General features: G+C 43.9%; 2 long non-coding RNA genes across 15 annotated transcripts in view; one reads left to right on the top strand and one right to left on the bottom strand.

Moving 5' to 3' along the window:
- LOC105495369 (uncharacterized) overlaps positions 1–26,936 on the top strand; it is a 252,278-nt gene that overhangs the window by 138,509 nt on the left and 86,833 nt on the right. For 11 of the 14 annotated variants that reach the window (XR_011608812.1, XR_011608815.1, XR_011608814.1 and 8 more), the window contains 2 exons: positions 5,191–5,449; positions 13,474–13,696. The exons of 2 other annotated variants lie outside the window; for them this stretch is intronic. This is a non-coding gene — a long non-coding RNA (uncharacterized lncRNA). The remainder of the gene's footprint in view (positions 1–5,190; positions 5,450–13,473; positions 13,697–26,936) is intronic. One more of the 14 variants, XR_011608809.1, reaches the window with a different exon arrangement.
- The window catches only part of LOC112425989 (uncharacterized), an 84,852-nt gene continuing 63,318 nt past the window's right edge, over positions 5,403–26,936 (bottom strand). Inside the window, exon 3 of the long non-coding RNA XR_011608823.1 lies at positions 5,403–5,432. This is a non-coding gene — a long non-coding RNA (uncharacterized lncRNA). The remainder of the gene's footprint in view (positions 5,433–26,936) is intronic.

The following is a 26,936-nucleotide window of genomic DNA, read 5'->3' as shown; positions in this document are numbered from 1 at the left end:
AAAGCTGGAGTACAGTGCTAAAGCCATTTACATCAGCAAGTGTGAGGTATCAGGGCATAGACTTCGGTGGGAGAGGAGAGGGTGGTGGTGGCCCTGCTGCTGGTGGCACTGTTAGGCGGTTGGATATTACCATGGTTAAGAGTCTGTGCTTTCTGTTGATGGGGCTGTAAACTAGTTCAACCATTGTGGAAGACAGTGTGGTGATTCCTCAAGGATCTAGAACTAGAAATACATTTGACCCAGCCATCTCATTACTGGGTGTATACCCAAAGGATTATAAATCATGCTGCTATAAAGACACATGCACATGTATGTTTATTGTGGCACTATTCACAATAGCAAAGACTTGGAACCAACCCAAATGTCCATCAATGATAGACTGGATTAAGAAAATGTGGCACAGATACACCATGGAATACTATGAAGCCATAAAAAAGGATGAGTTCATGTCCTTTGTAGGGACACGGAAGAAGCTGGAAGCCATCATTCTGAGCAAACTATCCCAAGGACAGAAAACCAAACACCGCATGTTCTCACTCATAGGTGGGAATTGAACAATGAGAACACTTGGACACAGGGTGGGGAACATCACACACTGGGACCTGTGGTGACGTAGGGGGAGGGATAGCATTAGGAGATATACCTAATGTAAATGATGAGTTGATGGGTGCAGCACACCAATATGGCACATGTATACATATGTAACAAACCTGCATGTTGTACACATGTACCCTAGAACTTAAAGTATAATAATAATAATAATAAAGAGTCTGTGCCTTGAGAGACTAACAGTCCTAGGTTCAAATCCCAGTTTTTGTCCCAGACTAATTGTATAATAATAGGCAAGTCACTTAACCTCTCTAAGCCCCTTATTTTCTTTTTGTTTTTTTGTGTTTTGAGAGGGAGTCTCCCTCTGTTGCCTAGGTTGGAGTGCAATGGCATGATCTCAGCTCACTGCAACTTCTGCCTCCTGGGTTCAAATGATCCTCCTGCCTCAGCCTCCTAAGTAGTGGGGATTATAGGCATCCACCACCACGCCTGGCTAATTTTTGTATTTTTAGTAGAGATGGGGTTTCACCATGTTGGCCAGGTTGGTCTTGAACTCCTGACCTCAGGTGATCTGCCTGCCTCGCCCTCCCAAAATGCTGGGATTACAGGCGTGAGCCACCACACCCAGCCTCTGAGCCCCTTATTGGTACTACTGAGAGAAACAGGAAGGGCACTGCAGGATGGCGTGTTAATGGGCCAAAATTCCTAGAGCTACAAAGTGTTTAGAAAGGCCCTCACATTGTTCTTTGTCACCTGTCACCTGTCACTTCATGTGTTCCCAGCAACATTAATTGAAAGTATTTCCCATTTGTGAGGCATCTGGGACACAGCATTTAGTCGAATAGCCATCGTCCCTGCTCCTTTTGAGCTCACACTCTAGTGGGTGGATATATAAATAAGCCACTATAAAATGGTCCTAAGAGAGGAGATGTTCGTGGTGCTGTGGATGCATTTGTGGGTGCAGGAATCTCATCCAGAACTGAGAGTCAAGGAAGGCTTCCTAGAAAAGTTATCTAGAAGTTGAGACATGAATAGTGAGTAGAAATAGGCCAGACAGAAGGGAAGAGGTGCTTCTGGTAGGAAACCCAGCATAGGCAAAGGTTTAGACATGAGAGTGAGGTGGGCTCCTTTTAGGAAACTGACAATCAATGGAGCTTGGCTAGAATAGAAGGCAGGAATAATCAGACCTCGGTCTGGACAGGCCAGTGGAGCAGATTATGTCGGGTCTGGGATTTCGTGTCCAGACATCAGGACTTCCTCTTTAGGGGCACGGGTACCTTTGAAGAATTTACACAAGACCCACCCTAGGGCTTGTGTAGAAGTTGAAGCAGAGAAGGAATCAGACTCGAATTCTGGATCAAACACAGAAAACGCTTGTAAATCTCAACTTCCCATTTTACAGATGGAAAAACTGAGTTCCTAAGAAGAAAACTGGCTTGCTCAGTGCTACAGAGCTGGAGAACAAGGAGGCTGAAATCAGAGCCTGGGTCTTCAGATCTCAAACTAGCATATTGTTTTTTTCTGCCCCTGGAGTTCTCCTGCTCTCAGCCCCACCTGGGCCAAATCCAGCCCCTGGCAGCTCCTCTGAACTCGGGAAGAGCTCTGATTCCTCACGTACACACAGCCACGCTGTCTCAGGAAGCTCACAATAATTTTTTTTTTTTCTTCAGGCAACGCCTTGCTCCCATCCCTGCAAAACAATGTATTTATTATTACTAAGTCTTTTCCATCTTTGAGGAGAAAATGCATACCACATGACTCCCCAAAGCTGAGTGGTCCCGGTTTACAAATACAGTACGTTAATAGCTTTGTAAACATTTATTCAGGATGACAGCTGAGGGAAACATGTGGCATTAATTAGAGGGCTCAGCAACACGGCCTATTAAGAGGAAGGTTAAATCTGAATTAGTTGGCTTTGCTGAGACAAGAGGCACTGGGGAGCAAAACTCCGCTCTAATATGTTCTGACTCTGTTGACGTGGGGTGTGCTGGGGTGCACGGGGGTCTCTGTTCTCAGGGAGGAAGCCTGTGTCTTGGCAAGATGGCTGCTGAGTCACTGGGCTGCAAAATTGTCAGGGCTGGCTTCCCCAGAGGTCTCTTCCCTGAGTCCTTCAAGCCACAGGACGCCCTGAGCTTGCAGTCCATCCTGGGCAGCAAGAGAACAGGTCTAGCAGAATCAGCTCCCGAGGCCTGGCGGGTTGTCGGGGGAACAGCTCTCTGGGCTGGGAGTTGCTGCTTCTTCTGGTTTGCAGTTCCTCCTCTCTGGGCTTCCCTAGCTTCCTAGGTTTCCCTGTCACATGCTGAGCAGTTTGCATTGTCTCTGCCTCTGGGTACCCATGAGTGTCCCCAGTTGATGTGGGAGCCAGCCACAGAGGAAAAGATTCTTGTTTCCAACATTCAGTGAGGTTTGGCTTACAGTAGATGCCTTTAGGACTATTTATTCTTGACCTCATGTTCATGAAGAGTCTCAAATTGAGACATTTGAGGTTATCTCCAAATAGTCACACATCCACACAATCCATACATCCACACAAAAGCAGAGAAAAGAGGTGACATTTGTCACAATACTCCAAACGTATGTTCCATACTGGGAGTGCATCCCATATAGAGAGTGATACATAAACATCCTTTGATTTTTTTCATAAATCTTTTAATTATTATTATTATTGTTGTTGTTGTTTTTTGAGATGGAGTCTTACTCTGTTGCTCAGGTTGGAGTGCAGTGGCACAATCTCAGCTCACAGCAACCTCTGCTTCCTGGGTTCAAGCAATTCTCCTGCCTTAGCCTCCCAAGTAGCTGGGCTTACAGGTGCCCGCCACCATATCTGGCTAATTTTTGTATCTTTAGTAGAGACAGGGTTTCGCCATGTTGGCCAGGCTGGTCTCGAACTTCTGGCCTCACATACACGCAAGCACACTGTCTCAGGAAGCTCGCAATAAATTTTGGCCTGCCTCGGCCTCCCGAAGTGCTGGGATTACAGGTGTGAGCCCCTGCACCCACTGCACTCTGGTTTTTATGTCCCATTTTGACCTTTCTTCATCTGTGAATATTCTCAGGAGCCTCTAAATACAGAAGGGACTCTCTTAACTTCTGAGAACCTGGCTGGTGTTCTGGGAATATATGCTGAATGGGTGCATGAAAGAATGAGCGACCCTGGGAAGCCATGTGCCTTCTTTCGGGCTCAGTTTTATCATCTGTATAATGGGATGATCGGCAGGGAAGGAGGGCTGGCCTGTTGGGGGCTGAGGATTCAGTGGCCTGCAGCACAGTACAGAGCTCTGGCTTCCACTCTTCCAGCTCTGCCTGTAGGATGCTCTGATCCCTCTGTCCTGATGCCACTCTCTTGGTTCCTCTCCTCTGGACCTCCTGATTGAACCACCCTCTGTCTTCTCATTGCTCAGATCAAACCCTCACTTGGCATCTGATGTGGATGGGATGATCCGGAAACAGATCCAAGCTTCCTCCCTTTTGGCACCATCTTTAAACACCCGCTTTCCCCGCTTCTCTTCACTCACTGTGCAGGCAACAGAAGCTCAAAGACACTTTCTCATTTAGTGGTTTTCAAACATTGTTGTTTTCCTTCAAACAAACACAATTGTAATGCAGTATCTAAAATAGACAAAGTAGGGATGAAGTGTGTATGTGGGGTGTGAAGTAGGGGTAGGAGGCCTTTCCCTCCCTCTCTGGAATCCTCTAGGATGTTGCAGAAGCTTTTGCAAAGCCTTGATCTAACTCCTCATTGAATGGATGGAGAGCCTGCCACCCAGCAGGGACAGTACCTTCCCTAGTTGGGAAGGGCTGGGGCTAGAAGCTGGTTCTTCCTACTCTACCTTGTTCAAGAGTCCAGAAGTTTGAAAGAACCTCAGTAGTAACTCTGGCAGCAAAGAATTACTACTCATTGGATTGGAGGTAGGAGTATAGGGGTTATGAGAGAATGGCCAGGAGTTAGACTCCCTGGGTTCCAATCCTGGCCTTCCTACTTAGGAGCTGTGTGACTCCGAGCAAGTTGCCTTGCCTCTCTGTGCCTCAGTTTCCTTATTGTCAAAAAGGGGACAATAATAGCTACTTTACTGGGTTGTGGTGAGGGTCAAATGAGACGGGACACATATATTTAGCACTAGAGCCTGATACACAGAAAGGGCATTGTTTTCAAGGTGTTCAACTTATTATCCCATTTTCAACTCATCTCATTTTTTACTAATACTTTACATGATATATAATTAAATTACATGACATTTATGAATACAACTGGCATAAAAAGTTTTAGGAACAAAGACAAGTAACTGCTGCTAGGGGTTGGTTTGAATGAGACTCCACTGAGGAGTCTCCTAGCTCAAGTATTCCCGGAGGTCTTAGTAACTATCGACACAAAGTTGATCCTTGAACAATGCGGCAGGTTGGGGTACTCCCTCAACCCACCCTTCTTGCACAGTAAAAAATTTGCATATAACTTTTGCCCCCCACAAAACTTAACTGCTAACAGCCTACTATTGACTGGAAGCCTTACCAATGACATAGTCAATGAACTCATCTTTTAAAAATATTACATATATATAATATACTGTATTATGTATGTATTATATGCTATATTATATAGCATATTCTTATAATAATATAAAATTATATTATTTATTCTTACAGTAAAGGTAGAGAAGAGAAAATGTTATTAAGAAAACTATAAGGAAGAGAAAATATATTTACGATTCATTAAATGAAAGTGGATCATCGTATAGATCTTCATTCTCATGGTCTTTGAGTAGGCTGAGGAGGAGGAGGAGGAGGAGAAAGGACTGGTCTTGCTGTCTCAGGGGTGGCAGAGGCAGAAGAAAATACGAGCAGCCTCGTGCAGTTCAAACCCATGTTGTTTAACGGTCAGCTGTAATCTGTGGAGGGAAATCTGGTGAGTAGATCAAGAGGAGGTTGGTTAAGAGAATGTCAATAACATTGTGACCCCAATTTTACAGATGAGGAAACCAAGACACAGACAGGAGTGGTAACTAGCTCAAGCTCACATAATCAGTTGACTATGGACCTGAGGGGCCCTGCGGTCCATGTACTCCTCTTGAGAATTCACAAGGCACATCAACACATCAAAGGCCCTGCGGTGTCCTACAGAAAAGGACCCTGTTTGATTTTGCCAGTTTGAGCTCTAACTTATTTAATTATGACTTCCTATAACATCCTCTTTCCCCTTTAAAAATATATAAAACCAGCCAGGTGTGCTGACTCATGCCTGTAATCCCAGCACTTTAGGAGCCTGAGGCAGGAGGATCACTTGAGGCCAGGAGTTTGAGAGCAGCCTGGACAACATGGCGAAAACCTGTGTCTACTAAAAATACAAAAATAAATAAGCCTGGTGTGGTGGCGTGGGACTGTAGTCCCAGCTACTCGGGAGGCTGAGGTGTGAGAATCACTTGAACCCAGGAGGCGGAGGTTGCAGTGAGCTGAGATTCAGCCACTGCACTCCAGCCTGGGCGACAGAGTAAGACTGTATCTCAAAAACAACAACAACAACAACAAAACAAAACAAAACAAAACATGTGTGTGTATACATATATATGTATGTGTATATATACAACCTCCTATTACACAGATACTACAAGTCCATGGAAACCACCTGGTAAAACCATGGACTTTCATGATTCTCACACTGATGTGCACATGACTCTCCTGGAGATCTTGTTAAAATGCAAATTCTGGGCTGGGCACAGTGGCTGATGCCTGTAATCATAGCACTTTGAAAGACTGAAGTGGGAGGATTGCTTGAGCCCAGGAGTTCAAGACCAGCCTGGGCAACAAAGTGAGAGCCCATCTCTAATAATAATATTATTTTTTAAAGCAAATTCTGCCTTAAGTAGATACGGGGTGGAGCTGGCAAGCCTGCATTTGTCAAAAGCTCCCAGGGGATGCCAGTGTGGTGCTGGTCCATCCTGTGAGTAGCAACGGTCTCCATTTGCACGTTCCAATAGAAATATGTGAGCCATAGATGCAGTTTTAAACTTTCTAGTAGCCACATTTTAAAAAAAGGTAAAAAGAAACACTTGATATTCTTTTAACATGTTTTATTTCACCCAATAGAACAAAAATATTATTTCAACATGAGACTAATATAAAAATATAAAACCAGTATAAAAATATATATGGATAAAAATGTAAAAATGATAGTATTTTCTTTTAATATACTAAGGCTTGAAAATCCAGTATGTATTTTATACTTACAGTATATTTCAATCCTAACCAGCCACATTTCAAGTGTTCAGCAGCCCTGCGTGGCCGGTGGCTACATTAGTGGATTACACAGCTCTAGAACGCAGGCTGTGGTCTAGGACTGCCTAGCTTGCATGTCTGGCTCTGCCACTTGTTTGTTGGGAAATGTGGTCAGTTACTTAACTTTACAGTTTCTTCATCTGTAGAAGGAGACTAACATCAAGGTCACGGCACCTGGCCGGATCATTGTTCCTATAGCTGTCAGGTTCTTCAAATCTGAGACACAACATACAGCACAGCTCTTAGAAAGGTGGTGCTGGGCGTGGTGGCTCACGGCTGTAATCCCAGCACTTTGGGAGGCCGAGGCGGTTGGATCACCTAAGGTCAGGGGATCGAGACCAGCCTGACCAACATGGAGAAATTCTGTCTCTACTAAAAGTACAAAATTAGCCGGGCGTGGTGGTGCACGCCTATAATCCCAGCTACTTGGGAGGTTGAGGCAGGAGAATTATTTGAACCTGGGAGGTGGAGGTTGCAGTGAGCCAAGATCACGCCACTGCACTCCAGCCTGGGCAACAAGAGTGAAGCTCCTTCTCCAGAAAAAAAAGGCTGGGCGTGGTGGCTCACGCCTGTAATCCCAGCACTTTGGGAGGCCAAGGTGGGCAGATCATGAAGTCAGAAGATTGAGACCATCCTGGCTAACACGGTGAAACCCCGTCTCTACTAAAAATACAAAAATTAGCTGGGTGTAGTGACACACACCTGTAGTCCCAGCTACTTGGGAGGTTGAGGCAGGAGAATGGTGTGAACCTGGGAGGTGGAGCTTGTAGTGAGCCAAGATCTAGCCACCGCACTCCAGCCTGGGCAACAGAGGGAGACTCCGTCTCAAAAAAAAAAAAAAAAAAGAAAGAAAGATGGCAAATACATCAAAGCTTCTGACATTGTTTTTTCGACAAATTTTACTGCACATGCAGGCCAGGCCCTCCTTTGGTCTAGGTGAAGAGAGACTCACCTGGATTCTTCTCTCTGTGTTCTTCACTGTGTGAGCCATGGGTGACATTTTGCTTTGTTTCCTGAAGTGCCTTTTTTTTTTTTTTTTTTTTTTTTTTTAGATACGGGGTCTCACTCTGTCACCCAGGCTGGACTGCAGTGGTGTGATCATAAATCACTGCTGCCTCGAACTCCTGGGCTCAAAGGATCTTCCTGCCTCAGCCTCCTGAGTAGCTAGGGCTACAAGCACGTGCCACCATGCCTAGCTAGTTTGTTTTTTCTTTTTTGTAGAGACGGGGGTCTCACCATGTTGCTTAGACTGGTCTCGAATTCCCGGGCTCAAGTGATGATCCCGCTTTGGTCTCCCAAAGTGCTGGGATTACAGGCAGGAGCCACTGCTCCTGGCCAAGTGCATAATTTTTTAATGGTTGACTGGCTGCGTGGAGGGGGAAGCAAGGGCTGGGGCCTGGGAAGGGAGGAGTTGGATAAACAGGCAGCCTGGCCTCTTCCGGGCCAAGAGTTTGCTGCGGGTACATTGAGTAACAAAGGCCTAAGTTCTGTTCTGGGATGGCTGTGACTCGCCTTTCAGGTATAGATAATAAACATTAGGTAAATGCATGGGCAGATTGAGCCAATGGAAACAGGGCCAACAGAACCTCCGAAAAATAACTGAGACGAAAGGGCCTCAGGGTCTGAAGGGCTCCTTTTATGATAACCTGCCTGAGGATGCAGCCTTTTGTGTGTCGTTTCCTTTTCTCTTTTCTTTTTTTCTGCTTCCTTTCATTTTCTCTTCTCCTTTTTCTAACGCAGGAAGGAGGAGGTTGCTTTTATTTAGTCCGAGTGCTTAGGCATTTCCATCAGCCCCAGCTGTGTGTATTTCATGTCCCTGAGACTGTGTCCTTCCTACCCCACCTTCTCCCCAGCATCCCATGGGCCCCCGGGTGAAGACTTAAGATTTAAAAGACTCATCCCTACCCCAAAGAAATCAGGATGCTTCTCCAAGCTTTGCTTCCCTTTTATGCCAGATCTCTGAGGTCTCCCAGTCTCCAGATTCAGCGGGAACCTCGGAGCAATGCTGGGCTGGGAAGCCTGGGGCACTGCTTGTGTCTCCTCCTGGAGCTGGAATGGGCACATCTCACCCAGCACACACTCCTGTCTGCTGGGCCTGAGGCGGAGATGGAGCCACGACCTTCAACACCCATTTCGAAAGGGGAAGGAAGAGCCTTGCCTGAGGACAGCGCATTGGGTTGGTGAAATGGCAGGAGAGAGTTTTCCTTCCATTTTGTCTGCTCACTTTTGACTTTTCTAAGCATGTCCCTGGCAAGTGTCGTTTTTTGTTTGTTTGTGTTTTTGAGACGGAGTCTTGCTCTGTCGCCCAGGCTGGAGTACAGTGGCATAATCTCGGCTCACTGCAACCTCCGTCTCCTGGGTTTAAGTCATTCTCCTGCTTCAGCCTCCCGAGTAGCTGGGATTACAGGTGTGTGCCACCATACCCAGCTAATTTTTGTATTTTTACTAGAGACGGGGTTTCATCGTGTTGGCCAGGCTGGTCTTGAACTCCTGACCTCAGGTAATCCACCTACCTTGGCCTCCCAAAGTGCTGGGATTACAAGTGTGAGCCACCGCACCCGGCCAGCAAGTGTAGTTTTTCATGTATCAGCTCTCTGCATTCCCAACTCTCTGGTGCTGAAAAGAAGGGAGCCTGATTAGGGAGATGTCTGAAACAGAGGCTTATAGGAGAGAAGACACGTTCACAGAATACTGAGCAGGCAGCAGAAATCCTGACTCCAGTTCCAATGCTGCTGCTGACCACAATGTGACGAGAGGGCAAAGCTAACACTCCACTCCAGGCCTCAGTTTCCTCGTCTCCAAACTGGGAGCAATAGTATTTCTCCTAAGTGGAAAGATTTGAGAGTACGCCAACCGAGCTGCCTTGTTATTAGTGTTATGAAACCCCATAGATTTGTAGATGGGGCCTGTCTCATCTTCGCTTGTTTTCTCTATGATTTGAAAACCTTGAGCTTTTTCTTGAAGGAGAAAGACAAAAGGAATAACTGTGGAAAGGGGCCTTGGTTAAAAGATGGCAGGGACGTGTGAAGTGCTGTAAACAGTCATAGCTCAGGCCAGGTTCATGGCCGGGTTCATAGCTGGGTTCATAGCTGGGTTCATGGCCACATTCTGAAGTTGGCCTGGAAGCCCTGTGCTTTAAAAAAAGAAATCATTATCGGAGCTGCCAAACCAATATTAAAACCAGTGGCTTATGAAAGGGGTTGGCAGTCAGCACCAGGAATCTTTTTGCACCTCTTAATTTTGCAGAGAGAAAGGGGTGCATCTCATCTGGGGCAGTTCTTTCAGTAACACCAACACTAGAAATGGAAAAGATTGTTTCCCCATCAGCTGGTCTCATTTCTTGAAGTCTAAGATGGTTCACTTTAGAAATGTCCCAAGATGCAGGGAGGGCCAGCAGAGGAAGTTTCTCAATTTCTAGGCAGAAACAGATGCTTATGTGATGCAGTGAAGTAAGGTGATGTTTTATCAACAGAAAGGCAGCGATGCTCAGGAAACTGATCCTGGATGCCTCTGCTTTTATTTTTTTCTCTCCTTGTCTTTTATTTTAATTTTATTTATTTATTTATTTTTTGAGCTAGTGTCTTGCTCTGTCATCCAGGCTGGAGTGCAATGGTGCAATCTCGGCTCACTGCAACCTCTGCCTCCTGGGCTCAAGCTATTCTCATGTCTCAGCCTCCCGAGTAGCTGGGATTATAGCCATGTGCCACCACACCCAGCTAATTTTTTCTATGTTTAGTAGTGACAGGGTTTCACTGTGTTGGCCAGGCTTGTCTTGAACTTCTGGCCTCAAGTGATCCACCCAACTTGGCCTCCCAAAGTGTTGGAATTACAGGCATGAGCCACTGTGCCCAGCCCTCTCTGTCTTTTAAGAAAACATTTTACTCATAGCAGTGAGGGCAACCCAGCACCCTTGAACATTACTGATGTGAGGCCATCTTGATAAATCTTTCTGGAGAGGCAAGTTCCCTAAAAATGTGCAAACGATTTTCCCCAGAGATTCCACTTTAGGATGTTAATTCTGAGTATGTAATTGGAGAAGCGCATGGAGATGTGAAAACAAAGATGATCACTGTGGTGTTGCTGATGGCAGGAAAAACTGGAAATGACCTTGACGCCAACAATAGGCGATTGGTTAAGAAATGAAGCTATGTTCAGGCACTAGAAAGCTACACGGCAATTAAGAGTAATTTCTTTCTTTCTTCCTTCCCTTCTTCCCCTCTTTCTTTTCTCCCTTCGTTCCTTTCTTCATCCCTTTCTTCTCTTCTTCCTCCATCCCTCTCCCATTCTTTCTTCCTTCTTTCTTCCCTCCATCCTTCCTTTCTCTCCCTCCCTCCCTCGCTTCCTTCCTTCCTTTCCTTCCCCTCTCTCTTTCCTTCCTTCCTTCCTTCTTTCTTTTCCCTCCCTCCCTTCCTTCCTTCCCCTCTCTCTCCTTCCTTCTTTCTTTTTCCTTCCTTCCTTCCTTCCTTTCTTCCTTCCTTCCTTCCTTCTTTCCTTCCTTCCTTCCTTCCCCTCTCTCCTTCCTTCCTTCTTTCTTTTCCCTCCCTCCCTTCCTTCCTTCCCCTCTCTCTCCTTCCTTCCTTCTTTCTTTTTCCTTCCTTCCTTCCTTCCTTCCTTCCTTCCTTCCTTCCTTCCTTCCTTCCTTCCTTCCTTCCTTCTTTCCTTCCTTCCCTCCCTCCCTCTCTCCTTCCCTCCGTCCATCCCTCCTTCTCTTCTCTCCTTTCCTTCTTCTTTCCTTTGTCTTTCCCCTCTCCCTTCCTTCTTCCTTCCTTTCTTCTACAAATTTGTTGAGTGTCTATGTCCCAGACACTGTATATTTAAGTGTACTGACAGAGAAAGATGTTTATGGTGTTTCCAGTAATAAATAAATTTAAAAGCCAGTTTCATGGATGTATTATATGATCCTACTCTTGTAAATGCATATTTATACATTTACATAATTGGATATGAAATAAAAGTGTTTGAAAGGACATGCACCCAAATACCATTGATCAGTCTTCTCCAGGTGTTGGGATTACAGGTGACTAGGTACTCTTCAATCTTTTCCTTGATCTGCATTGTCTAAGTTGTCTATGGTAAGATTCTTGTGTAATTGAAAGTCATGAGGCCCTACATCCTTTGGCCCTGAGCTTCTCGTTCCTATCTTTGTCTCTTATCTTTGTCTCCTACCCACCTGGCCTACTCCACCCTAACTACCGAGCTTCTTTGTTCTTTGAACATGTCGGACTTGTTTCTACCTCACAGCCTCCGTATGTGCTGTTCCCTCTGCCAGTACCACTCTTCCCCCAGGTCTTTGCTGGCTCTTTCCGATCATTCATGTTTCAACTCAATATCCCCTTAGAGAAGACCTCTACGTCCATGCAATGGAAATTAGCGTGGCTCCCTGCACATTTTAATCCCACTTCCTCATTTTATTGTCTTCACAATGCTTATTACTCTGAAATTCTCTTGATTTTTCTCTAACTTGTACATTTATTATCTTCTCTACTTGCATGTCAGCTCTATGTGCACAGGGACCTCATGTTCTTGGCTTCTGGAACGGAACCTGGCACATAACAAGAAATCAATAAATATTTGCTGAATGAACAAATTCTGGGAAATAAATACTAAAAAAGAGGATTTTTTAAGCCCTCCTTTTCTTGCTTGCCAGAGAGATGCAGGGAGTTGGTGGCCTTCAGTCGGAAGGCTCTCTTCACTCTGCCAGTGTACCGTTTCCGAACTAGCACCTGACCCTGGTAGGTCCATATCACTCACTGAGCATGCAGTACCCAGGGTCACACTGGAGTCAGCACCTACCTAGTTGGAGGGACGCTTCTAAATCTTCATTCATAGATTCTACCCCAAAGCACAGGGAGCAGTTTAGGAGTCATAGACACCAGAGATCTAATTTTTCTCAGTGGCTGATTTGTTGTGTGACATTTGTCAAGTTGTTTAACCTCCCTGGGCTGCAGTTTTCCTAGGCATGTAGTGCAGGGGAGAGTCTATCTATTTCCAAATTTACAAGGATGGTGGAGCATCAGGATGCTAATACCATCCCCTATGTGCCCTTTTTGCATCTGTCTCGTGGCCTGTTGGGCATCATTATCCCATTTTATTTCATTTTATTCTTTTATTTATTTTTTTTTTTGAGATGGAGTCTGACTCTGTCCCCCAGGCTGGAGTGCAATGGTATGATCTCGGCTCACTGCAACCTCCACCTCCTGGGTTCAAGCAATTCTCCTGCCTCAGCCTCCTGAGTAGCTGGGATTACAGGCATGCACCAGCATGCCTGGCTAATTTTTGTATTTTTAGTAGAGACGGGGTTTCACTATATTGCCCAGGCTGGTCTTGAGCTCCTGATCTTGTGATCTGCCTGCCTCAGCCTCCCAAAGTGTTGGGATTACAGGGGTGAACCACTGAGCCCAGCCCATTATCCCCATTTTAAAATTCCTAGACCAGGTCTGGATAGTGAGAAATAAACATAAATGATATTATTTGGACTTTTTTTTTTTTTTAAAGAGATAAGGACTCACCCTGTCACCCAGGCTTTAGTGCCATGTTGCTATCATAGTTCAAACTCCTGGGCTCAAGTGATCCTCCCACCTCAGCCTCCCAAGTAGATGGGACTACAGGTGTGCACTACCATGCCTGGCTAATTTTATAATTTTTTTTTTTTTGTAGAGATAAAGTCTTACTATGTGCCCACGCTGATCTCACGCTGGACTCAGGCGAACCTCCCACTTCAGCCTATCAAAGTGTTGAATTACAGGTGTGAGCCACTGTGCCTGGCCTATTTAAACACTTTTTATATGCCAAAAGCTGTTAATTTCACAGCGTCTTGAAGAATAATACTCGTTCCCATCTTACAGATGAAGAAAGGTAGTGACTTGCTCCGGGGCTCGCAGTAAGTAGGAGGCAAAGAAATACTTGAATCTATATTACTGTCAGCATAAAGGCAGGTCACCTCCAAGTTACAAAGACACACGATTCTTCATGGATGCGGATTTCCTTGTCATTCAAGCTAGGTTGCCCAGATACTGAGAATGACAAAGATCTGAATGGCCAGCTCCTTCTAGATCTCTCAGGATTATTTTTCCAGGGAATAACAAAGGTAAAGATTTAAGGAAAAAAGGTTGTGAAAATCCAGGTCTCGTGCAGCTGTATCTCATTAAAATGCTTCAAAGAAGCAAGCAGATATTCACCATTGGGGCCCATCCAGCTTCATCCCAGGAAAGGAATTACAGTCCCTGGGAGGCCAATGCTAGGACAACTACAGCTATTGGTGTTGAGCTGAATGCCAAGGTTCTTGGTTCTGGCAGGTGGAGGACAGGAAAGTGAGCTCGAGCCTTTATTTATTTATTTATTTATTTTTATTGAGGTGAAATTCACACAACATAAAATTAACTATTTGTTTATTTGTTTATTTATTTCTGACAGAGAGTCTCGCTCTGCCGCCCAGGCTAGAGCACAGTGGCATGATCTCAGCTTGCCGCAACCTCTGTCTCCCAGGTTTAAGCGATTCTCCTGCCTCAGCCTCTTGAGGAGCTGGGACTACACGTGCCGGCCACCATGCCCAGCTAATTTTTGTGTTTTTAGTAGAGACAGGGTTTCACCAGGTTGGCTAGGCTTTTCTTGAACTCCTGACCTCAGGTGAATGGCCAGCCTTGGCCTCCCATGTAACTCATGCATGAATTACAGGCATGGGCAACCGCACCCAGTCAAAATTAACCATTTTAAAGAGAACAATTCAGTGGTGCTTAATACAATCCCAGTGTTGTGCAGCCATCCCTTATATCTCGTTCAATGATATTTTCATCACTACAAAAGGAAACCCTGTCTCAGTAAGCAGTTTTTCCCCATTCCTTCCTCCCCTTCACCCCGGCAACCATCAGTCTGCTCTGTCTCTGGGTTCACCTAATCTGGATATTTTGGATAAATGAAATTGTACAATATGTAATCTTTTGAGTCTGGTTTCTTTCACTTAGTATAATGTTTTTGAGGCTCATAGCATGTATCACTAATTCATTTCGTTTTATGGCTAATATTCCATTGTATGGATATGCTGTATTTGTTTATCTATTTATCTGTTGTACACTTGGGTTATTTGGTTCTTTCTTTCTTTCTTTCTTTCTTTTTTTTTTTTGAGATAGAGTCTCACTCTGTCACGCAGGCTTGGAGTGCAGTGGTGACATCGCGGCTCACTTTACCCTTCACCTTCTAGGCTCCTGCAAGCCTCCCACCTCAGTCTCCCAAGTAATTGGGACCACAGATGTGTGCCACTATACCCACAGAATTTTTTAGTTTTTGTAGAGACAGGGTCTCATTCTGTCGCTCAGGCTGGTCTTGAACTCCTGGGCTCAAGCAATCCTCCCACCTCAGTCTCCCAAAGTGTTGGGAATACAGGTGTGAGCCACCACACCTGGCCGTATTTCCTTCTTTTAGCTATTGTGGATTTTGCTACTTCAAGTCTTAGTGTACAAATATTTTTTTGAGTACCTGTTTTCCATTCTTTTGGATGTACGCTGAGGAGTGGAATTGCTGGGTTGTGTGATAACTCGATGTTAAACTTTCTGAGGAACTTCCAGACTGTTTGCCAGAGAGACGGCATTCCATTTTACATTACAGGCACTTGACATTCCCACTGGCAATGTGTAAAGGTTCCAGTTTCTCCATATCCTCACTAACACTTGTTTTTGTTTGTTTTTGGCCAACACTAGTTATTTTTCATTTTCTTGATTATAACCACCTTTGTGGGTGTGTAGTAGGGTCTTATTTTCCTAATGACTGAATAACATCTTTTCATGTACTTATTGGCTATTTGTATATCTTATTTGGAAAAATGTCCTACTCGAGTTCCTTGCTCATTTGTTAATTGGGTTGTTTGTCTTTTTGTTGTTGGGGCTCCAGGCTTTCTTAACCCCACCAGCTGTTTGGCTGTGAGGCTCACTGGTGAAGAAGTGAGATGAAAAAATACCTGTCCCCATAATCCCTTAAAAATGAAGTGATTCTATCTAATCTCTCTCTCTCTCTCTCTCTCTCTCTCTCTCTCTCTCTCTCTCTCACTGAAACAGAGTCTTGCTTTATCACCCAGGCTTCAGTGCAGTGGTGTGATCATGACTCACTGCAGCCTTGAGCTCCTGGGCTCATGCAATCCTCCCAACTCAGCCTCCCGAGTAGCTAGGACTACAGGCATTCGCCACCGACTTTTGTGATTCTTGCTTAAAAATACTAATTCTAAGAAACAAACAGTTCCTCTTATTAAGAGAACGTTCTTCACCCTTAAGTCCTTTTAATAATTTATAACACTCCCTCTCTATCTCTCATATGGAAACAATATGTACTATTTTCCATATGCTATAATTATCCCCTTTGATATAACCATGTGTGAAAACATGTACAACATGCCAAGTATTATCCACCTGGCCGATTTACATACACTTTTTTTTTAACTTTGGATTTTGCTTTGTGGATTTTTACAGCCATATTACACAAACTTAGCCAGAAAGTGAACGGAAAATGCAGCAAGATTCCAGATTTCTCTCCCTCCTTTCATCTTCGGCTTCTTCTCTGTAATTCCATTAACCTGTCTGTCAAAAGCTTTGGAGCCAGGAATATCCTTCAACACCTCTGATGGAGGGCATGGGCTGGTTTGGTCTTGGCATCAGATAGAACTTGGGCATTCTGAAAAAGGGCCCATCTCGGCTTACCTCCAACCACCAGTATGGGGTTGGAGTGAGATCCCCGGCACCAACCTTACTGGGACATTAATTCCAGGTTCCTGGAGTTGAATCAGTTCTGGTAGGACCCTGGAGTCCTCTGGGGAAATGGTGGAAAGCAGTGACAAGACCTGGGGCTGTTGAATCATAGACTTCAAGTCAAAATCATGTGTCTACCCAGGTGGATGTGGGACCTGGGATGAGTCTCTGGACCATTCGTGGGCTCAGTTCCTTTGACTTTAAAGTGGGGATGACAATAGTGCTCACTCTACCAGGTTCGTGTATTATAATGACGGCCAATCTTGACCAAGTCCTTTTTAGGTACCTGGTACGAGTTAGGACGCTCTATAAAAAATTTAAATTTAACCCTTGCTGCACTTCTACCTAGATGCCCCTTTTATTTTTTTATTTTATTTATTTAAGAAAAAGTCTTTGCAGAGATGGAGTCTTACTATTTTGCCCAGGTTGGTCTTGAACTCGTGGGCTCAAGTGATCCTCCTGCCTCAGCCTCCCAAAGTGCTGGGATTACAGACATGAGCCACTGTACCTGGTTCATGCCTCTTTTTTTTTTTTTTTTTTTTTGAGACGGAGTCTCGCTCTGTCGCCCAGGCTGGAGTGCAGTGGCTGGATCTCGGCTCACTGCAAGCTCCGCCTCCCGGGTTCACGCCTTTCTCCTGCCTCAGCTTCCCGAGTAGCTGGGACTACAGGCGCCCACAACCGCGCCCGGCTAATTTTTTGTATTTTTAGTAGAGACGGGGTTTCACTGTGGTCTCGATCTCCTGACCTTGTGATCCGCCCGCCTCGGCCTCCCAAAGTGCTGGGATTACAGGCGTGAGCCACCGCGCCCGGCCTTCATGCCTCTTTTAACTCTACTTTACAGATGGGGAAACTGAGGCCAGGGATATAACTTGAACTTGGCCTGGTTCACAGAGCTGATCCGTGGGGGAGCTGTGTGAGATTAGCACCCCGTCTTCTTGGTGATACCATCATCTGTGCTCCCCTATCTCTCAGATGACACAAAGGTGTCCCCTCCTCAGCAAATGGTAGCTGTGACATGCCAAGTAAAGGTCCCAGAACATAGTAAACATGTGATGTTTATCCCTTTTCTTTTCTTTATCGCTCAGAATGAATCCTCCAGTGGGGGCCTTTCTTAGAGGCTCAAGTTCAGGAGGGCAATGCAAAGTTCTGTAGGGGATTCGCCTCACGTTGCCAATGGCTTTCAAAGGTTTCGGGGGTCTGCAAAGCCCCTGAAGAATTTGGCTCCGAGCAGTTTTCCCCTTCATTTCTAAATCCAACGGCAGATTAGGCGAAATGGAATCCGTATGTTTCTGATTCATTTACACTTAACTCATCAAAATGTTCCTTTTTATGAGCTATTTGATGTCCAGAAAGCCTTTTGAGTAGATTTTATAAGCCTTTTAAAGACTTTTCTCTGAGAAACAGGCAGTTGCATTTTGCCAAGAATAAACAAACTTGAACCTCAAAAGTGCAGGGCCTGCCAAGGATTCTGATACCAGAGGGCACGTTTTCCAAGTCACCCCTTCCTCGCTCCTGACGCCTTCTTCCATTTCTTCTCTCCCTCACCCCCCACTTCTTGGCCTCTCCGTTCCCTCGTTGGATGCCTTGCAGAACTTTTTACCCCAGTTCCAGGCATATGCACCTCCTTCCAACATATTTCTTACGTAGCTCCTCTTCTCAGCAGCAGCCACCCCCAAGCATCCCATTCTTGCTTCCCCATTACCTGCCTGGGTGCAGCTGAGAACACCCGGAGAGGTACAGTTCATTCCCAGCAGCTCTGAAGTCACTACAGATATGCACATCTCTCACCTGGCAGCTCATAAAGAGCCTTGATTATCCTGTGGATATGTATAGTAAGGGCAGGCAGTATAGCTTTTCTGATTCCATGTTATACTCAAGGAAATTGAGGCTCTGAGGGGCTAAGTGAATGGCTAAGACCATTAGCTGAAGGGTGATGAACTTGAAAGACTTCGGTTTGTTTTGTTTTCCTATGCCACCTCCTAAGAATTACTCAAATGGCCCCCTACAAATACTGTTGTGAGACTTGCTTTTGCTTTTTAAAATTTTTTTTTTTATTTTTGAGACAAGGTCTCACTCTGTCACTCAGGCTGGAGTGCAGTGGCGTGATCTTGGCTCACTGCAACCTTTGCCTCTGGGATTCAAGCGATTCTTGTGCCTCAGCCTCCAGAGTAGCTAGACCAGGACCGGGACTACAGGCACACACCACTACACCTGGCTAATTTTTATATGTTTAATAGAGACGGGGTTTCACCATGTTGACCAGGCTGGTCTTGAACTCCTTACCTCAAGTGATCCTCCCACCTGGGCCTCCTACATGTGCTGGGATTACAGGTGTGAGCCACTTGCCAAGTTTTTCTTTCTTTTTTTTTTTTTTTAATTCTTTTTACTTATTTATTTTTTTATTATTATACTTTAAGTTCTAGGGTACATATGCATAATGTGCAGGTTTGTTACATATGTATACTTGTGCCATGTTGGTGTGCTGCTCCCATCAACTCGTCAGCACCCATCAACTCATCATTTACATCAGGTATAACTCCCAATGCAATAAGTTTTTCTTTTTTTAGAGATAGAGTTTACTCTATTGGCTATGTTGGAGTGCAGTTATGCAATCATAGTTCACTGCAGCCTCGACCTCCTGGGCTCAAGTGATCCTCTGGTCTCCGCTTCTGGAGTAGTTGGGATTACGAGTGCATGCCACTATGCCTGGCTAATTTTTAAATTTTTTTTTGTAGAAACAGTCTCACTATGTAGCCCAGGCTGGTCTCAAACTCCTGGCCTCAAGCGAACCTCCTGACTTTGTCTTTCAACGTGCTGGGATTGTAGACATGAGCCACCATGCCTGGCCACAGACTTGGTTTCTCTAGGTTACAGCTAACACGGAACCTTGGAAAGCAAAACAAGGTTACATATGATATTAATTCTTCATAACAGCCTTGAGGCTCAGCTATGATATTTCCATTAGATAGATGAGAAAACTGAAGTTTAGAATATGTCATTTACATAAGGCCATCCAGCAAGGCCAATGAAGCAAGGCATTAAGAATTAGTACTGGCATAGCTTGTCCTGTGTTTCCTAAAAGGTGATATGCATGATATTGGTAGGTGTGCATGAATTGAGATGGCCCAAAAATGTGAAAACAAATGGTTTTGAATCACATGGTGAGAGGGCTTTCCCTTTGCAAGCCTCTTTCACTACTCATTGGCACATACATAGTCTCAGTTTGGCCTGGTTTGTAATATGGAGAGAGAAGGCAGTATGCTTAGAACCTCTCTTTGACAGCAATGTGCAGCTAGAATTCGATAGCTGTGTTTTGCTTTCACTGTTTTTCTTTTTTGGGGTTACCTTTTATATATAAATGTGACTATGAATGTATATATATATGTAATATATAACTATGTTATACAATTCCTTTCTTTCTCTTTCTTTCTTTCTTTCTTTCTTTCTTTCTTTCTTTCTTTCTTTCTTTCTTTCTTTCTTTCTTTCTTTCTTTCTTTCTCTCTCTCTCTCTCTCTCTCTCTCTCTCTCTCTCTCTCTGTCTCTCTCTCTTCCTTTTCTTTTTTTCTTTCTTTTTTTTCTTTTTGGAGACAGAGTCTTGTTCTGTCACCCAGACTGGAGTGCAGTGGTAAAATCTCGGCTCATTGTAACCTCTGCCTCCCATGTTTGAGTGATTCTCCTGCCTCAGCCTCCAGAGTAGCTGGAATTACAGATATGCATGACCACGCCTGGCTAATTTTTGTATTTTTTGTAGAGACGGGGTTTTGCCACATTGGCCAGGCTGGTCTTGAACTCCTGACCTCAAGTGATCCACCTGCCTCAGCCTCCCAAAGTGCTGGGATTACAGGCGTGAGCCACCGTACCCAGCCTATGTCATACAATTTCCTTGTGACATTAAGTAAATAAAAAGAGTTGATTTAATATTGAAATACTGGAAGTACAGGCATACCACAGGGATATCATGGGTTCAGGTCCAGATTATCACAATAAAGCAAATATTGCAATGAAGTGAGTCACACAATTTTTTGGTTTTCCAGTGCATAGAAAAGGTGTACTTACGCAGGAACTAAAACCTGCGTAACTACTTATAAATGGGAGCTTATAAGTATGTTCTTACTTATAAGTGGGAGCTAAGTGGTGAGAACACCTGGACACAAAGAGGGGAACAACAGACACTGGGGCCTACTTGAAGGTAAAGAATGGGAGGAGAGAGAGGATCAGAAAAAAATAACAACTGAGTACTAGGCTTACTACCTGGGTGACGAAATAATCTGTACAACAAACTCCCGTGACGTGAGTTTACCTACATAACAAACCTGCACATGCACCACGGAACCTAAAATAAAAATATTTTTTAAAAAGTTAATTTACACTACATCATAATGTATTAAGTGTGCAATAGCATGATGGCTAAAAATTAATGTACACACCTTAATTAAAGTAGACTTCATTGCTTAAAAATGCTAACAATCACCTGAGCCTTGAGTGAGTCATTATTTCTCTGCTGGTGCAGGGTCTTGCCTCACTGTTGACAACTGCTGGATGATCAGGGTGGTGGTTGCTGAAGGCTGGGGTGGCTGTGGCAATTTCATAAAATAAGATAGCAATGAAAATCACTGCATTGATTATCTCTTCCTTTCATGAATGATTTCTCTGTAGTATGTGATGCGGTTTGATAGCAGTTTACCCATAGTAGAATCTCTTTCAAAATTGGAGTCAGTCCTCTCAAATCCTGCTGCTACTTTGTGAAGTAAGTTTATGGAACACTCTAAGTCTTTTGTTGTCACTTCAACAGTGTTCACAGCTTTTTCGCCGAGAGTAGACTCCATCTCAAGAAACCACTTTCTTTGTTCTTCCGTAAGAAACTACTCTGCATCTGTTAAAGTTTTATTACAAGACTCAAGCAATTCAGGCTGGCTGTGGTGACTCACACCTGTAATTCCAGCATTTTGGGAGGCCGAGGCAGGTAGATCACCCGAGGTTAGGAGTTTGAGACCAGCCTGGCCAACATGGTGAAACCCCATCTCTACTAAAAATAAAAAAATTAGCCACATGTGGTGGTAGGTGCCTGTAGTCCCAGCTACTTAGGAGGCTGAGGCAGGAGAATTGCTTGAATCTGGGAGGTAGAGGTTGCAGTAGCAGAGACTGTGCCGCCACTGCACTCCAGCCCGGGCAAACAGAGCAAGACTCTGTTGCAAAAAAAAAAAAAAAAAAAAAAAAAAAAAGGACTCAACCAACTCAGTTACATTTTCCGGCTGCACTTCTAACTCTGGTTCCCTTGCTATTTCTACCACATCTACAGTTACTTCCTCCACTGAAGTCTTGAACCGCTCAAAGTCATCCATATGGGTTGGAATAAATTTCTTCCAAAGTTCTGTTTATGTTGACATTTTGACTTCTTCCCATGAATCACAAATGTTTTTAATGGCATCCAGAATGGTGAATACTTCCAAGAAGCTTTTTAATTTACTTTGCCCAGTTCTATCAGAGGAAGTGGTAATTATGTGTCTGTCTATGGCAGCTATAGACTTACAAAATGTATTTTTTGAATAATAAAAATGGGAAGTCAAAAGTACCTGATCCATGGGCTGCAGAGTGGATGTTGTGTAGCAGGTATGAAAACAACATTCATCTCCCTGTACATCCCCATCAGAACTTCTGGGTGACCAGGTGCATTGTCAATGAGCAGTAACACTTTAAAAGGAATATTTTTTTCTAAGCAGTAGATCTCAACAGTGGGCTTAAAATATTCAGTAAACCATGCTATAAACAGAAGTGTTGTCATCCAGGCTTTGTTTTTTTAATTTGTAGACATGGACAGAGGAGATTTAGCATAATTCTTAGGGACTTTAGGATTTTTGGAATGGGAAATAAGCACTGGCTTCAACTTAAAGTCACCAGCTGTATTAGCCCCTCTCAAGACAGCCTGTCCTTTGAAGGTTTGAAGCCAAACATTGACTTCTCCTTTCTAGCTGTGAAAGTTCTAGATGGCATCTCCTTTCAACATATAGCCAACATAAGGCTATATGTCTATAAAGAAAATCTGTTTAGTGTAACCAACTTCATCACTTCTCTTAGCTAGATCTTCTGGATAACTTGCTGCAGCTTCTCCATTGGTCCTTGATCTTCACCTTGCATTTTTATATTATAGAGACCACTTCTTTTCTTAAACCTCATCAAATGACCTCTGCTAGCTTCCAACTTTTCTTCTGCAGTTTTCACACCTCTCTCAGCTTTCATAGAATTCAAGAGAGTTAGGGCCTTGCTCTGGGTTAGGCTTTGGTTTAAAGGAACGTTGTGGCTGGTGTGATTTTCTATCCAGACCACTAACACTTTCTCCATTTCACGTTTCTTTTCTTTTCTTTTCTTTTTTTGAGATGGAATCTTGCTCTGTTGCCCAGGCTGGAGTGCAATGGTGCGATCTCAGCTCACTGCAACCTCCACCTCCCAGGTTCAAGTGATTCTCCTGTCTCAGCCTCCTAAGAAGCTGGGATTACAGGCATGAGCCACCATGCCCGGCCGGCTGTTTCACTTTCTTATCATTCATGTGTTCACTGGAGTAGCACTTTTAATTTCATTCAAGAAATTTTTCTTCACGTTCACAACATGGCTAACTGCTGGGGGCAAGAAGCCTAGTTTTCTGCCTATCTCGGCTTTCAACATGGTTTCTTCACTAAGTTAATTATTTCTAGCTTTTGATTTAAAGTGAGAGTTGTGCTACTCTTCCTTTCTCTTGAAGAGTTAGAGGCCATTGTAGGGTTATTAATTGGCCTAATTCAATATTGTTGTGTCTCAGAGAATAGAGAGATTCAAGGAGAGGGAGAGAGATGGGGGAATGACTGGTTGGTGGAGCAGTCAGCACACTTACAACTTTTACTGATTAAGTTTGCTGTCTTGTATGGGCACAGTTTGTGGCACCTGAAACAGTTATAATAGTAACATCAGAGATCACTGATCACAGATCACCGCAACAGAAAAAATGATAATAATAAAAAACTTGCAGATATTGTGAGAATTACCAAAATACAACACAGAGACATGAAATGAACACATGCTGTTAGAAAAATGGCGCTGATAGACTTGCTAAACTCAGGATTGCCACAAACCTTCAATTTGTAAAAAATGCAGTATTTGCAAAGTGCAATAAAGCAAAGCACAATAAACAAGATATGCTTGTAAATGGTTACACAGATGGTGAGTATGGTAGAAATTCTGAAGATACCACCCAAATGACTGATGTTTAGAAAGTACATATCGAGTCCATTTTACGGGTGATGAAACTGAGTGTTTGAGAAAAGGGACTAGCTCAAGAAATTAGCAGCAGCGTCAAAGTAAGAACTTATGTGGTTTGGTCAGTGATATGGTTTGGATTTGTGTCTCCTCCCAAATCTCATGTTGAATTGTAATCCCCAGCGTTGGAGGAGAGGCCTGGTGGGGGTGATTAGATCATGGGGGTGGACTTCCTCCTTGCTGTTCTCATGATATTGAGTTCTCACAAGATCTGGTTGTTTAAAAGTATATAGCACATCCTGCTTCACTTTCTTCCTCCTGCTCTGGCCATGTAAGGTGTGATTCCTTCCCCATTTCCTTCTGCCATTATTGTAAGTTTCCTGAGGCCTCCCCAGCCATGGTTCCTGTACAGCCTGTGGAACCGTGAGCCAATTAAACCTCTTGTCTTCATAAATTACTCCGTCTTAGGTAGTTTTTTATAGCAATGTGAGAATGGGCTAATACAGTCAGCTTCGGTAGTTCAGATCATGTCCTGAATGACATTTGCTTGGACATTGTTACAGTGCTCAGCGATTTTGTATCAGAGTGTGCCTGAGGACTGCCACTACACCTCAATCAATATCTGCTGAATGAGGGAGTGAGAGAATGAATGAATGAAACATTTGACGACTTCCTTCCTAATCCCTGACTTGAAGAAAGAAAAGGTATCTTAGAAGGGACCAGGCCATGCTGGGCTAGATCATAAGTTGATCTTAACTCCTTCAAAGACACTGAGGTCCTTTTAGTGTTAGACCAGTGGTTCTCAAATGGGGATGATTTTGCCTCCCCAGGGGACATTTGGCAATGCCTGGAGACATTATTCATTGTCATAGTGGGGTAGGATGAGGTGCTACTGGTATCCAGTGGATATAGGTCATAGATGCTGCTAAAGAGTCTACAATGCACCGAATAGCCCCCACAACAAAGAATTACGTGGCCCAGAATGTTTATAGGACCCAGGCTGAGAAACCCCGTTTTGGAGGACTCAGCAGAATCGCTGAGACTTGAAGGTGGAGAGGGTCTGAGAATATCTTGAAGAGTACAGTCTTGCTGAGTCCTTAAAAATAACTTTACTCTCTAGCTGGCAGTCATTTAGCAAGCCTTTTCACATTTCAGTTCTGCTGATGGATGCCTAGACAGGCAGATATATATTTATAAAAAAAGATATTGATCGACAGGAGTAGTAACTTGTTGATGTGATAATCTCAAGTTATTGTTATGATAGCCCATGTTTGATTCCTGTATCCACAAATGATGTCTTAAATCATCTGGCAGAAGCCCTGTTGACTTCTACAAGTTTTTTGTTTTGTTTTTGAGTGGAACTTTTATGATTATATATATATATATATATATATTTTGAGACAGGGCCTGCCTCTGTCACCCAGGCTGGGGTGCAGTGGCACAATCTTGGCTCACTGCAACCTCCGCCTCCCAGGCTTGAGCCATCCTCCAACCTCAGCCTTCTGAGTAGTTGGGGCTACAGGTGTGTGCAACCATGCCTGGCTAATTTTTGTATTTTTTGTAGAGATGGGGTTTTGCCATGTTGACCAAGCTGTTCTCAAGCACCTGAGCTCACGTGATCCTCCCAACTTGGCCTCCCAAAGTACTAGGGTTACAGCTGTGAGCCATCATGTCTGGCATAATATTTCTAAATAACTTTGAAGTAATTTTGCATATTGGTGCTTCAGATGCTGGTCGGAATCTTAAGCAGCTCCAATGTGGTACTGACATCAAAGGACTAGTCACAGTCACTTACATTGGCCACTGTGTGTGTTTTTCTCTTGCACCAGACTGCATGCTCTGTGAGAGGAGGGACTGTGTCACTATCACTGTTGTTCCTTCACCTGGCATCTTTCCAGCACCCTAAGATGAGGTTACTGAATATTACTTGAATGAATGAAACACAGTTCTTAAACTCATATTCTGTGCCAGCATAATAAAACTGATGTTCAGGAGTTTTCAGTTACTTATTCAAGGTCATATAGCTAGACCTATGGAAGAAGAAACTAAGATGGTATTTCCATCACATCCAAAAGGGGGATGTGCCTGATTAAAGGCTCGGTGAGACTGAAACCTGTGCTGCTAACTGGAACATTTATCCATTACATGTAGTGAAAGCCTCAACCATGAAAGAAAATAACAAAAGCAAAAGAATGTCATCAGAAGCACTGACTTTGAGGGACCCGAGTCCTCGATCATGTGGAGTGGGCTTGGGTTCTCTAAGAACCTCAGTTTCTTCATCTCAAAAGTGGGAATAATTGGAGTACATGCCCTCATAAACTTGTCATGAAGGTAGATTGCAGTCATATGCACAAAGTCCAGGTCCTGGTAGGCAGTTAAGAACTCTGAAAAATGTGAACTGTTAGTAAAGTGTGCATGTGTGTGGTATGTCTCTTGACAGAAAAGAGAAAACCCACTGCATTTCGTGCTTCTGAGGACTAACAGAAAAATAGCAATCACGCGGTAGAAAGACAGAACACTGGCTTCCCCTCCCTTCACTAAAAAAAAATTAGCCTTTTGCTTAAGAGCACACAGCCTGTTGAGGAAAGTAAGACATAAAACATGAACTGAGAGAGCAGACGCTGGGAAAATGCCATCTTTTTATTGGCACTATTAGAGGAAAATATATGAACTGTATAATGCCATCATAAATACACTTATTTGTAATGTCAAAGTAACAAGGTAAGCCACAGTGCTTGTCTCTTTCATTCCCTCCTTTTGAAATGCTTCACAACCAAGCATAAAATCACAGGAAAATGTGAATACTATTTTAATTCATTAGGGCTTCCTAATGATATATTAGTCATATTATCCCGCATCCTTCAGGATGAGGTTCTTTGCTCTTTTGCAAGAATATTAATGCCACTTTTTGTCTATGGGGCAAAGCTTTTTCATTTAAAAACATTTTTTAAAAAATGAGCTGCTAGAGTACATATCTTGACAAACCATCAAATGATCCTCACACCCATCCCCCCTCCCTGTTCCAGTTGGTATGGGAACCTACTGTTCCCACCAAAAAGGGAGGCTGAGAGGAAATTATAACTTATTAGAGCAGGGAGATAGTAAAAGTTGCTGTACCCTTTACCCTTTTATTCTTTTTTCTCAACACACACACACACACAC

This window comes from Macaca nemestrina, chromosome 10 (genome assembly GCF_043159975.1).
Source record: "Macaca nemestrina isolate mMacNem1 chromosome 10, mMacNem.hap1, whole genome shotgun sequence".
Taxonomy (NCBI): Eukaryota; Metazoa; Chordata; class Mammalia; order Primates; family Cercopithecidae; genus Macaca; species Macaca nemestrina.
This window is presented reverse-complemented; position numbering and strand designations above follow the sequence as displayed.